A 13,593-nucleotide genomic window follows, 5' to 3' on the forward strand; every position below is an offset into this window, starting at 1 on the left:
TTCCGAGTGAGATCTGTGTCCACAGGAAGGCATGTTGTTTCTAAATAAAGGCTCCATCTTATTAAATTCTTTAGCCTATATTTTTTTCCAGAGCAAAAAAGATTTTCAAGAGTTTTATTTTTCCTAGGGGGAAAAAAAAACCCTCCTAACTCTTGTCATGGCTATTCATGGCTCTGTGCCTGTGTTTTTTTGGTTTAGAACATGAACGGGAGTTGAAAGCACCCAGATCAGCTGTTCTGCAACAGCACTGAGCACCTTTTGCTTCCATTTCCTTCTGGGACCCCCTCCATTAAACTTTCCAAGGGTAGGTTTGCCTATATTCCCAGAGTTAAAGAACATGATATTTTACCCAATTTAAACAAGGACCCCATAAAAGCCAATATGGCAATATGCTCTCCAAATGGTTTCCTGACCTCAGCAGCCTTGAAATTAGCCACGTACTCCAGGAGACAATTAAGTAGGGAGTGGAGACTAGTCAAAAGCGACACGAGTCGAGGGATAATGGAAACCCCCTCCACACCCCAAATGATTTCCTTTATAAATCAGCCCCAACTTGTATGAACAGAGTTTTCTTTCTTTGCAGAAAACAATTTCATAACTGCAACTACGCTCGGGGGGATTCAACCATTTTCAGTCATTAATAACTTAATGTGAATTAATCCAGGGCATTGGAGAAAATTGGACATTGGAAAGACAAAGAGTCATCCACAAAGCATTGCCCCAGCAATGGCGGGGAGTAGATTGTTGGTCTCTTGGAAGATGCATTTAAGTGGTGTTTGGGATGGGGCTGGTGAGAGATACCTACAAAAGGAGAAATACAAATAAGGAGAGAGTAGGCACGACTTCCCTGATGGTCCAGTGGTTAGGACTCCGTGCTTTCACTGCAGGGGGCACAGGTTCGATCCCTGGTCGAGGAACTAGGATCCCACATGCCACATGGCATAGCCAAAAAAAAAAAAAGGGAGAAAGTAGGCAATTTGCCTACTGCACAATTTTAGTTCACCCCTGAATAAAACCATTTAACTACCAGGAAACCTGCATAAGGCTATGATTCCAATGATGATAACTGCAGAGTTTGAAAGCAACCAAAGAATTTGGGTTTTGTTTGTGGCTAATTTGCAATACTTGAGTGACTACAACATACAGATTCTAAAACCAAGTCACAGAGGCCCCAGACTCAAAGCCCCAAGTAGCCTTGCAGCTTCCTGGGCAGTACCAGACTGGAGTTTGTCCTCTAAGCAGGGAAGCTGAATGGGGACAGAGTACACCCACATTGGTCAGGTTAGAAGTACATATACCTTATGATCCTCCCCACCTCATGGAAAACCTTAACTGAATTTGTGAAGGACAGGCAGAGGAATTACCGGTAATATCTTCCCTTCTTCACAAATCTATCATTAATCTCCAATTCTAATTTCTTTGGGATGGAGTTCCTGGGTCAAGGATAATGAATGCAATTACAGAAGGATTCCAGGTTCTAAAACATCCAGGGGAAAAAAAAATCTAAAAAGTTATTTGTTGATGATGTATTTTCTATTTCAATCTTTCTCACATCTCCTGCTGCTAGCTCACTCCCTGCCGCTTTAGTGTGGTTATCAAAAGCAGAGTTTGCAGGATTCAAGCTCAGCCAAAGCAAACAGACCCAAAATTGGAGATATGATTTCTCTTAATCCAAGAGTAGTAATCCAATTTATTTGATTCGAATGCTTTAAATTTTGTCAGCTAAACTAGCAGCGTTAGGGTTTGGCCAAATGATATCTAGCAAATGACATCTAGCAAAAGCAGTCCATGAGGTGTTGACCACTTGTGAAAAGGATGATTCTCCTCTTAGAAACACATGTGGTGTGCTAGCTTTTCACGTTGGTGGCTGGCTAGCGCTGGTGATAGAGAGGTTGAAACCACCTGGGAGGGCTGTCTTTGACTGTGGTGTCCTGTATCCCCTGCCTCACCAGTCATTGCACAAATGTAGTTGCTGATGACAAGGGAGTGAGGAATGGTGGATGAATTGGTGCGTGTCTATCTTCACAAGTGGAGAACTCTTGAGCCAGAGTGCAATCTACTTTTCATGAAGCTAGTGTAATATTTGAATGGAAGAAGAGATTACTTGGTCAATGTCCCTGATATTACGCAAGACGGAATCTCTCCTACTGCTTATCCACAATACAGAAGGAATAGAGACTGCGTCCGGAACTTATGGGTTCATTAAAAGTTTTGCATTTATTTAAAACTACTTTCAAGGCTTTGAAAAGTAGCAACATAAATAGAATAGCATCAAATGGGACAAAAGAGCTCTAATTTAGGAATCTACTGACCTGGGTTCTAGTAATTCTCAGACCCTAATTATAAATAACTTCTGTGATTAAGCCTAAGTCTCCAGGTATGAAATAGATTCTTAAAGTCTTTATAATGACAATTTTAGAGTTAATTGAAGTAACTTTTTTTGTCCATTTTATATTGCTAGATACCTATTATTATCATGTTTAAAGAGTCATTCCCAATTTTGTTCAAACTAATTTCTATGGAAGTCAAAAATACAGAATCTAACGTTCACAAGCCCAGCAATGGTGGGGAATAAGTTGTTGGTCTCTTGGAATATGCATGTAAGTAGTATTCAGGACGGGGGATTGTGGGAAGTACCCACGGAAAGAGAGCACAAATAAAGAGAAAGTAGGCAGTTTGCCTGCTGCACAATTTTAGGTCATCCCTGAACAAGACCAGTGGTATCATTTACTTAACTACCCAGGAATCCTGTATAAGGCTATGATTTCAATGACAGCCACAGAGTTATTGGGCCATGATATCATGCCATGCCCAAAAGTGCTAGAAGTATGGTAAATCAATATGGCTTGATTATTTCCTCCCTTGTTCTTTTATACCTTTGGTCTGTGGGCCAAATCAGTCTACTTCCTGTTTTAGTCAATAAAGTTTTATTGGAACACAGCCACACTATTTCCTTATGAATTGTCTATGGCTGCTTTCCTACAACTATAAGAGAGTTGAAGGGTTGTGATTGGGACTATATGGCCCGCAAAGCCAAAAATACTTACCATCTGGTCCTTTGCAGAAAAAGTTTGCCAGCCCTGTTCTGCACATTTAGATCTATATTCACTGTCTTTTCATTGCAATAGATACTGGTTTCTCTTATTTTTCCTTGGACTTTTGGCTTCACATCTAATCAACATCTTTGACCTCATTAATGTCCCCACTCTTCTTTCAGTTCATTCTAGGGTCATGCTTTATTTGTTCATGCAATCTTTTCTTTCGACCTAGACTCATCTGCCAATTTAATATCAGCTAACATTCCTCGCTTTAAAACCCTCTTGGAAAGTTTGTCCCGGAGGAAGATTTCAGTGACAATGCCTGATAGTTAACATGCCCTTAGTCTGTGCTGCGTTGTTCTGAATTCTTAGGGCATTTGTAGTGATAAATTGAAAATTGTTCAGGGTCAGAGACTAGGTCCTTTGTTACATTATATATACAGAACTGCCTAGAGCCACCAATGTTTACAATGCTATGTAAGTTACTTTTATTTTCTGTTGTGGACAATTCTTCTCCACGAATTCTCTTACTGACCCCCAAACTAGGCCTATCCAAAAGCATTTCCATTTCTAAACAAACTTAGTTCTAATATATATTTGAATTTGTTGCCTCAAAAACTTGGTATACTTCTTTTATAGAACTTTACAGAATGATGGTTGTACACAGCACCATTGAAGAGCCTTGTTCCCAGTTGACAAATGAAGAAATTTAAGCTTGGGAGCTGACCTGTGGTTTTCACTAGAAAACTTGATGACATCTATTACCATATATAATTGGGTAATAAAGCATGGCTCATAGCAGCTTTAAATATGGTAAAAGAAAGCAACCAAAATTTGCTTCAAACATTGTAGAAGAATACAAATGTAGTATGAAAAGTAATTCGCCATTGCATTGTTTACCATCGTTAGCCTGGTCTGACTCTCTTGATGCCAAAGATAAATACATAAGAAACAACTATGCTGAATTTTGTCCTTATAAAATTAGCTCTGGTGCTAGAGATGTTTGCAATTTCACGAATATTAGTAAAAATACATAGACACACACAAATACTATTGATTTGCCATCTAGCTGGAGGTGTATTTCCTGTAATGAAGATGTTCTTCAAAGGCACCTACTTTTCCTCAGCTAGTAAGAGAAAGGCATGCTGTCTCAGAATGCAGGAGGTGATAATTCTCTTTGGGAACATAACTGATCTATATGAGGATTGACTCTGTAACTTTGACCACTGTGACCAGAAGGAACTTAAACAAATGGCATTACCAGCCTGACACACAAGTTTAATGATCAAAAATAAGAAATGTCTGGTATTTCTGGCTTTCTTTCACAAAAGTTCTTAAATGTAGAAGTGTAATAACCACTCAGTAGTAGACATAAATTCATTTAGAAAATATTGAATAAGTGGGGGCAAAGGAGTAAGTGGAGATAAAAAGAACAGGGACTGCTGGTGCCGTAGTCATATCACAGGTTCTATTATTTGTGAGATAATTTTGCTGTATCCTATCCACCAAAGGAATTACTATAAGAAAGTTAAGATAGCATTCAATCCCAATGCGGATTCCCCCCCATGGGAGGAAAGTAACCTCTGTTTGAGCACTTCCAGAGGCAGCACGGGATGTTTGTTATAAAGCTTTTTTGGTTTTCTCCTTGGTCCAAGTTTTATCATTTGTAACTAAACAGAAAAACAAAATTAGCCCTAACTAAACAGAAAAACAAAATAAGTTCTGGTAAACCCTTGACTTTGTACTTAGGATGGTCATGAAGCATTTCAGCTTCTACTCTGATCTAGGGATCATGGTAGCCACTGAGGACATGAAGAAGGAGATAGCATAATACTATAGTTCATGGTTAATTGTGGAGAAGGCAAATAAATAACCGCAATCAATGTAATTATGTGCAAAGTGCTATGGGGTCACAGAGAGTAGAAGAGATTTCTCGGAAGAAGTCTCAGATAAGCTGCCTCTTAAAAGACAATTAGGAATCTGGGGGTAAAGAATTTAGGGGAAGGCATTTCTGGACATAAGAGACATCATGGGCAAGAACATAGAGATCTAAAAGAGGGCAACACAGTCAAGGAAATGTCAACAGTTTGGAGTTGCTTGACCTAAGGTATGTGATTAGGAAGACTGGAGAAGGAAGATTAATCTCAGATAAATCGGGATCAAACAGAAAAACAAACATCTTTGTCCATTTTCAAACAAGTTTAACTTTAAGCATCAGGCAATAGGGCTCCCTAAGCAAAGGTGTACCTTGAACAATTTTATATCTTGGAAAACATTTTTAGGGTATGTATAGAATATAACTAGAAGGTAGAAAACCTGGAGACAGAATCCAATGCAAAGATAGAACAGTAAAGATATAGACTAATAGGCTAGTTTGGTGATGGGTGTGAAACTTGTAATGAAAATTGAAAGGAGGGGATAGATTCAAGAGATATTTAGACAATAAGATAAATGGAAGATGGGGAAGAATTGTGTAATGAGTGGTGAGGCAAAGAGTGAAGTTAAAGGATCACTAAAGATTCTAGCTGAGATTCCTAAATTGTATTGCAATAAAAGTGGACCATAGAAGAAAGGAATGAGGAAAACGTGAGTTGGTTTAAGATGTGTTGAGGGTGTGGCCCCTTAGGAATGTCGAGACAGAGTTGTCTAGATGTGCACTGGAAGTATAGGTTTAAATCAGCGGAGAAGAGGGTGAATGTATTTACTTCAGAGTTGGCATTATTTGGTGACGGTTGAAGCCTTTAGAGTGAATAAGATCCTCAAGAAATATGTGCTGAAAAAGAATCAGAACCAGGACCAAAAATCATAAATAAATCCATAAGGACTATCAAATGTTGAGGAACAAAGATATATAGGCAGTGAAAAAAACAGAAAAGGAGAGGAGAGACACAAGGGACCCTGGAGTGGCCTTACTGAAGTCAGAAAGGAGAGTTTTAGGGTCATGTCATCAATGTCAAACTGTAAATGATAAATACAGTTTAAGTGGGACAGGTACAGGTACTGTAAAGACGAAATTAAGAAAACATTGGTACCCACCCATAAAAATTCAGAGCAATTGATAGTGGCAGTTGAGTGGGGTACGGGTGCTGGAGGTGAGAGCCAGATTGCAGTGAAGTGAAGAGTGCAGGAAATGTGGGGAAATAGAGACAAAGGGTTCAAATGCCCTCAGATGATTTCCAAGAAGCTTGCATTTTGAACCATAAATTCAAACAAGAGCACTACCATGAAAGTGCAAAGCAATAAGAAATGAGTGAAGGGGAAAAGATCACATAGAATCTGAGAGCTACAGGGCAAGCTCTGTGGGTCCAGAGACCACGTACTTATATCACGCAGCCTTTGCAGGGCCAGCCTCATAGGCATGCGACTTGTGCAGTGGTACAGGGCCGCCTGCTTAGAAGGACCCCAAGCTCCATTTAATGCTCTTCTCTCTTGATCTTGAAATTCTTAATAATTTCTGAGCAAAGCACCACAGTTTTGTTTTGCGCTGGGTCCCATACATTACACAGCCAGTCCTGGGCCTTTTATCTCCCACTTGGCCCAAAGTATAGCTGATTGGTGTGTAACTCAGATGACCTGCCAACCTCTGACTATGAAGATGGTCAAAAGTTGAACTCCTTGCCTTCCTTTTTGTTACTCTAAGAGTTTCCAGATCCAATTTTTCTATTAATTTCAACAAGGACATAATCATTGCTAACATGCTTTGAACAGTTACTATGTGCGAGATTGTTCTACGCATTCTATACCCGCAATTCATTTAATCATTACAACAATCCCATGAGTACATACTGGTATCACTATTTTTTTAAATGAGCAACTAGAGGCAGAGCACAGTGAAACCACTTACACAAGGTCACGTGATTCGTACGTGGTAAAGCTGGGGTTCAAAACCACACGGTCCCAGTGCATAGTCTGTGCACCTGAGCACTCAATTCAGTTGTCTGCCTTCGCTGGGTTCACGGTTATGGAGATTTTTCTCACCTCTGCCTCTGTCCCCATGTAACATACAGTCTGCCACCTGAAATCTGCTCCACATACAGCTGCTGCCTCACTGCAGGAGGAAAACATTCTTCTCTCCACTTGAACCATAAAGACCTCCTGCATGTGAGTTTAGGGACCATACCCACTAAAATGTCATGAATTGGTGCACACTTCTCTCCCATGTGGGAAGTGATAAGACCATGAGACTGGGGTATGGAATGGATTATGGTCCCCATCCTACGGTCTCTGTCTCTTCCTCTCCTCCCTCTCTTCTACTCATGCACTTGGATGTCGCCAGAAATTTTAGTTCTCGTCCAGAAAAGTTGAAATTTGGATTTAGCCCATTCCCTACACAAGCATCAGATTGAACATTTGGTCACTGTTCACAGAGAGTTTTCCCATTACTTCTCTCTCCCAATGCTCCCATTTTCTCAGAGGGTTAAAGTAGGGGAGATCACACTTACATATGGAATATAAATTAGTCAAACTCGTAGAAGCAGAGAGTAGAATGGTGGCTCCCAGGGGCTGGGGGGAGGGGGAAAGAGAGGATGTATGTCAAGGGATACAAACTTTCAACTCTGCAAGATGACTCAGTTCTGGAGATCTAATGTGACAGTAGGTAACAATACTGTGCTGTATACTTGAAATTTGCTAAGAAGGTAGATCCTAAGTGTGCTCTCCCCACCAAAAAAAAAAAAAAAAGGTAACTGTGTGAAGTAAAGGATATGATAATTAGTTTGAGTGTAGTGATTATTTCACAATGTATACACATCAAATCACCTAGATGTACATCTTAAATATCTTACAATTTTTAAAAAGAACGTAATTAGGGCAAGTCTTTTCTGGAAGGCAGTTTGGTAAATGTATTAAAAATGTTTAAAAACACACACACAAAGTAAGAGAGGTCACTAGCAATAAGATTTGCAGAATGAGATTGGCTAAGATAGAGTCTGTCAGCATTTCTGTGAAAAAAAAAAGAAATCATTGCAGAGATGAAGGAACAGAGACCATGGAGTGGACTTGAAACTTCTCAGCACTGAATGCTTTTGAGGAAATGAATCTTTGGAAAAACGCCAGTACCTATAAAGGCATAAAGCAGTAGTTTAGCAATATAAATTTATCATTTCAAAATTTTACAACTATAACATTGGTTCCTTACAAATTCTGTCAAAGGGGCCATGAAAGTATTTCTAGAAGCGTAAATATTTTCAGTTTTTTAGTGAAGCTTCTATGTGGTAATTTAAGACTTAGTTCAGCCTCAGCATCCATGGGATTCTAATACAGTATTTTTTAAAGTTTTGAAAAACACCTCCATTTTTTAAACTTAAAAAAAAAATTATTTTATTGAAGTGTAGTTGATTTACAATATTGTGTTGATTTTTGCTGGACAGCAAAGTGATTCAGATATATATATATATATGTATTACATTCTTTTTCCTATTCTTTTCCATTATGGTTTATCATAGGATATTGAATATAGTTCCCTGTGCTATACAGTAGGACCTTGTTGTTCATCCATTCTACATACAATACTGTGCATCTGCTAATCCCAAACTCCCAATCCAATCCTCCCCAACACCTCCATTTTAAAAATATGGACTTTGCCTATAACAAAAGATCTCAAGTTGGTGCTAAGGAGAAAAACAACAACTGTTCATGCTTGTGGCTACCTTGCCAGGAAAGGTAAGAGAACTAAAATGTATTGGGCTTGACGGAGTGTTAGGTAAACAGAGTATTAAAGCCCTGAGTATTAAAGTTTAGGCTCTAGTGATTAGGAGGGAAGTACAGGATAATAAGCCCAACAGGGTGTCCCTCAAGGTACTTTAGACTCCGACTGTGTTTACTATCCAGTATCACTATGGAAGTATATGCCTGACTACATTTATGGTGCCATTTAGAACTTTAAATTAGGCTCTTACACTTAGAAAGAGGTCACTAAATTACTCACCCTGTAAGGTTTTCCTTGATTAGCATAATTCCACCCATTCCATGCCTTATCAAGAATACGTTTCCATGGTGGGCACGTGTTTGGAAGAGACATTCAGGGGTACATTTTCACGGTACCATGTCAATGCTGAGATACCCACCTTTAACTGACATGAATGGCAAACTTTGGGATAAAATCCCTTTGCATAATTTGCAAAGGAAACTTTTCAAATTTCACACCTTTCCCTGTTGATGAGCATGGGAATGTTGATAGCAAGTGACAATCTATTTATTCTTCCTCTGGCTTCCCACTAAAGGCTTTTCCTTTTTTAATCACCTTCAATTTCAACATTTTATTCAGAGAGAGAATGTGTGGATACCAATGGTTGGTGCCCTAAAGCTGGAACCTTTTCCGTGTAGAATTCAAGATTCTGTCCTAAGTGGTAAGAAAGCTAGCGAGAGGAGCACACACGTCCATAACTAGAAGTGGGGTTATCACGAGGAGAAAGGAGGCCGCAGTAGTCCCACCGCTTAACATGAATGGTGCCTCTGTCTGTGAGCCTTTGGGAACTCCTGGCTTCATTTCTTTTTGTTCCTCAGTATCTTGGGAGCACACCAAGAAGTTCCTGAGCCCACACTAGGTGGCAGCATGGTATACTGGTCATGTGGGGAGAGCTGAGGCCCCAGCAGCCAGAGCCCACAAGGCTCAATCACAGAACACACACACACACACACACACCTACACACACACACGACTTCTAAAGGGTCCCAGCTTCTCAAGTGTCATCTGTGACTGTACTTTACCTGGCAACGTGGGTCTCCGTGCTGGAAACTTCACCCTAGGATTTCTTCAAACATGATTAAAGGACTTCTACTCTGTGCAGCCCCCGATCCTAATCTCATCCTCTGATGCCTGTGGTTTTATAATGTGAACAAGGTCTGCAGTTGCTTTATGTTCACTTTGTGAGCACCCACAAGGTCCTTTCCGTTCAATTCCTGCAACCTTGTACACTGGGTGTGTTTGAACGCTTCCCTGGCAGAACTATTTCATTTAAAAATGACTTCCAGTCACAGCCGGGTTCAATATTTCTGTTTCAAGAGGAAAAGTCAAACTTGAATAGGACCTCTGCTCAGAGCAGGACCTCTCACCCTACAGTTTCCAAGGCTTGAGGAGAGGAATCTGCTCACAGCATTTTAGAGCTGAGGGTCCATCAAAGCCAGTCAATCTCGTTTGACAGGTAAGGAAATTGAGACCCAGAAATCTAGCTTTGTCCAAGGCCACACAGATTGTTAGAAGCCATGCCACAACTGGAAAACTGGTTTCCTGACACCCTGTACAGGGCCTTTTCCATCACTCCCTGTGTGATTTATAGAGAGTCATAAACACACAGCAGATGGAACCTCAGAGCCCCCCTTCCCACGGCTGCCCACCCCACCCCCCGGCAGCTCTGGACCCCTCAGGCCAGCCCAGCCTGGACACCCCATCTCTCTGCCCCCAGGATCCTTCTCTTCATGAGCAGGAAGGTGGAGGGACAAAGAGAAAGCAGAGAATCAATATTCATTGGGAACTTGCATGACAGATACAGAAGTACTGAAATACTGCAGTTCTTCTTTGGCATTTCCTTTTGACCAGAAGAAGGAAATACCAGAAATCTCATAAGCCAGCCCATTTGGGCATTTTTTTTTATACTCAGTATTCATATATTTCACATTTTTCTCCAAACCTTTGAGTACTAATTCAAACCGTCCAGCCTCCAGGTTCCCTAGGGGTTCACCTATCACTAAATAGTGTTGATTTGCAAAACACACAGATTCTTTTCATAGGACAGGCTCTTCTTTCATGACTTTCTTCAGATGCTGCGCCTTTTCCCAATTAAGCGATGGCCCAGCTTCTCTCTGGTTAGGATTACAAACAAACACCACCACCCTTTGCCTCTGCTCCAGCCACCCCTCCCTTCACTTTGACACATGGTTCTTTTGATCTCAACCCCAGACCATAGCAACAGGTTCCTAATTATTCACCAGCCATAAATCATGGCAGTAATGAGGTCCTTGCTAAGGAAAAGTATTCTGGGGCCATCAGAGTCTGGAAAACTTGGTGTGTTTAGTGTTTTCAAAAGCAAAGCAGTAGGGGGAAGGAAAGCAGGAAGAGAAAAGATGTTTAAAATGTTTGTCGAAATAGTTGCTTTGATCTTAAACCCTCTCCCAGAGGAAGTCAAGAGTCTGAAAACTCAGTCTATATTTTTTTCATATTTGGAGGGGAAATGAAATCCACAAACCCACACTAGAGGCAGGTGTAAGTAGGGCCCCCTAGGGTGAAGACCAAGTATGTTTCCAAGTCATCAGAGCAAACAGAATAAACATTTCTTTCCATCTAACTCTTAATTTTGTTAATTTAATTTTAGCTACTCACTTGTGGGAAATCTTTTTAATTCCTCCATGACCTTATTGAATGGTAGTTAATCTGGTTAAATTTGGCATTTTCACCAGGAAACTCTCCGTGAATCCCAAGTTGTTTTTTTTTTTTAATTTGCCCTGGGCCAGGATGTGCTTCCTGAGTCCTCAAAAATCCCAATAATATCAGTAAAACGGGTCAGTATCAGTCTAACCTGTGGCCAGACTATGTGAATATAATATCATCTTGTTAATGAGGTTTGTGGGCTTCATTGAACTGAAAACCATTCCTCTTTTTTATTTCAGGATGAGAAATGTGACATAAAGGCTGAGAATAGGCTATAGACATACTTCCTTTGGTAAATTCTTCCTCAGAAATAAATAGAAAATATGACAGACTTTTTTCTTTTTTCCATTTAATTAGTCACTCTACTTGGCTCTAACACGTGGACAAGACTGGGCTGGAGTGAAATTGTGAGGTTTGTCTTTGTTCAAAAAATAGTTATTGAAGATCTACTCTGGGCTAGATCCTGGGATGAAGACAGCTATGAATTCAAGAGCAGACAAGATTAATGCAATTATTTATCAAGGTGCATTAGAACAGGGGCTCCAGACTAATGCATAAGCTAGAGCAGAGGTTGGCAAACTTCTGTAAATGCCCACGTAGTAAGTATTTCAGGCTTTGTAGGCCATACAATCACTATGTTCTAGATTCTGCCTTATAGCATGGAAGCAGCCACATGCGATACATAAAGAAATGAGCATAGCTGTGATCCAATCCAACTTTATTTAAAAACACAGGAGGGGGCCCAAATTTGGCCCATCGCCTATAGCTGGTAACTCCTAGTCTAGAGGGAGACACCTTTAAGTTTAGAGAAAATTACAAACCAAAGTGATAACTGCAATGAAGAGGAAATACAGAGGACTGAGTGAGCTCAGAGAAGGGCAACTGGCCTCATTGGAGGGTTAATGCAAGGCCTTCTGGGGCAAGTAATAACTAAGTTAAGACCTGCTGGGTTGGTAAGAGTCAAACTAGAGAAGGGAATTGGGGAAGCCGTTTCAAGGCAAGGGAATGGCACATGTCACAATTCAGAGGATGGGAACTGAAAGAAGTTCTGGATTGCTGGATTGGAGAGAGCAAGGGTGGAAAAGATGAAGTGAAGCTGGAGTCATACAGTAGAAAGAGGCTCATCTGGAGGAAAATGAAAAGTCCATGAAAGATCTGAGCCAAATGCCAGAGAGATCAGGCACATCAAAGAGACCGCATTGGCACTTACATAACAAATGTTTTCGGGACCCTTTTAGGAACCTCACTGCTTCCATATGCAAACAGAAACAGAAAAGGCTTTACTGCTTTACCTTCTCTCCAAAGGTGCTCCCAGAGACAACTGAATGCATTTCATGGAATTCCTCTCTCAGCATCTGTATCTTAATAGGGATCAAAGCCTTGGCTAAATGGATGAAGTTCTAATGGTAGAATTTCAAGCAACAGCCCATGCAAGGAAAAGGATTTTGTTCTTGGAGGAGAAGAAGAGAGAGATTAGAGCAATTTCAGCCCCCTTGAAACCATACCACATAGTCTTTTTTTTTTTTTTCACCAAAGCATAAGGTTCTACTTAGGGGTTTCCCTTGTGCCAAGTTTTCTAACTCATTTGTTCAGTTGGATCCTCAGAAATAAAGAGATTTTACTTTAACCAAGTGACATTGATCCTACGAACCCCTTGAAATGAGGCCCTGAGGATACAACATCATTTCTGTAATACTCTTACCAAAAATGCATAACCTCATTGTAACCATGAGAAAATATCAGATGAACCCAAATTGAGGAGCATTCTGCAATATGAACCAGTACTTCTCAAAAATGTCAAGATCACAAAAGACAAAGACTGAGGAACTGTCACTGATTGGAGAAGATGAAGGAGAAATAACAAATAAATGCCATGTGGGATTCTGGATTGGATCCTCAAACAGAAAAAAGATCATTAGTGGGAAAACTGATGAAATCCCAATAAAGTCTATAGTTTAGTTAATAGTACTAGACCAATACTATTGGGCTGGTTTTAACAATTATGCCATAGTTTCATTAACATGAGGGGAAGCTCAGTTAGAGGTATACAGGGAACTCTATTATTTTTGCAACTTTTCTCTAAGTCTAAAATTGGATGAAAATAAAGTTTTTTTTTAAAGAAACAGATTTCTTATTAAAATAATCCTGCTATAGTCTCCCATTCTAGACAAAAAGGACTGATAGTACGTT

This window comes from Balaenoptera musculus, chromosome 14 (assembly GCF_009873245.2).
Source record: "Balaenoptera musculus isolate JJ_BM4_2016_0621 chromosome 14, mBalMus1.pri.v3, whole genome shotgun sequence".
Lineage (NCBI taxonomy): Eukaryota > Metazoa > Chordata > Mammalia > Artiodactyla > Balaenopteridae > Balaenoptera > Balaenoptera musculus.